Source organism: Salvelinus sp. IW2-2015, unplaced genomic scaffold (genome assembly GCF_002910315.2).
Source record: "Salvelinus sp. IW2-2015 unplaced genomic scaffold, ASM291031v2 Un_scaffold1800, whole genome shotgun sequence".
Taxonomy (NCBI): domain Eukaryota; kingdom Metazoa; phylum Chordata; class Actinopteri; order Salmoniformes; family Salmonidae; genus Salvelinus; species Salvelinus sp. IW2-2015.
This window is the reverse complement of record NW_019943173.1, coordinates 358327-359607: the sequence shown is the minus strand read 5'-3', so window position 1 is coordinate 359607 and position 1281 is coordinate 358327. Positions and strand designations below refer to the sequence as shown.

General features: G+C 42.9%; 1 pseudogene; it reads left to right on the top strand.

Moving 5' to 3' along the window:
- The window catches only part of LOC112072015 (transketolase-like), a 31003-nt pseudogene that overhangs the window by 23649 nt on the left and 6073 nt on the right, over positions 1-1281 (top strand).

Genomic DNA, 1281 nt, shown 5'->3' with positions numbered 1-1281 from the left:
GGGGGGGGGGTAGACCCAGCCTGGACTCAAACCGGGTCCGGAGACTGTCAACCCAACACCGTAGTCGTTACACCAACAGATCCACACCTTGACGAGGTTGGGATTCTTGTCGCTACAATAAGTTTGTTGCCATACCAACTGAAGTTGACTTGACGTGACTTGACGCAGAATATTAATATCAGGTACCAGGAATACTATATACAGGAATACATTCATCAGCCTTCATTATAGCCTCTACATACAGTACCACATTGTAGACAAGACGCCACTATACAAATCCATGAGTTTTATATATAATATACATATGAACTAATAAGCCTGGACTACCTCTCTGTGTCTGTCTCATATATTTCAGGGAATCTGTTTTATCCGCATCACCAGACCAGAAKTGAAAGTGATCTACGACCCCGACGAGAAGTTTGAGGTGGGCGTGGCCAAGGTGGTYCGTCAGTCCGACAGCGACAAGGTGACGGTGATTGGAGCTGGAGTGACTCTGCATGAAGCCCTGACTGCTGCTGATGAGCTGGCCAGCGAGGGTAAGAGCGCCTCTGTGTGGCCTGGCAGGGAATTACACCACAAACTGTGTCCAGGGCCCTTATTCATAGGCTGTGTTTACACAGGTGGGACAAATCTGATCTTTCTCCCCAATTTGGACTTTTGACAGTAATTGGGCATCCTGACATTGTGTCTGAGTAGGACTGCTTATCTAGGGTCAGGTCTCCCCCGGTCCGTGTGGGGTCACTTTAACTATACCTACATGTACATATTACCTGGATTAACTGGAGCCCCCACACATTGACTCTGTACCGTAATACCCTGTATATAGCCTCCACATTGACTCTGTACCGTAATACCCTGTATATACCTACTGTATTGATTTATTAATTTATTTTGCTCCTTTGCACCCCATTATTTCTGTCTCTACTTTGCACTTTCTTCCACTGCAAACCAACCATTCCAGTGTTTTTTAGTTTTTATTTTACTTGCTGTGTTGTACTCACTTCGCCTCCATGGCCTTTTTATATTTTTATTTATTTATACATATATTTGTTTGCCTTCACCTCCCTTATCTCACCTCACTTGCTCACATTGTGGGGATGTAGACTTATTTTTTTTCACTGTATCATTGATATATGTTTGTTTTTACTCCATGTGTACTATGTGTTGTTGTATGTGTCGATACTGCTTTGCTTTATCTTGGCCAGGTCGCAATTGTAAATGAGAACGTGTTCTCAATTTGCCTACCTGGTTAAATTAAAGGTTAAATAGAATATAAAAAAA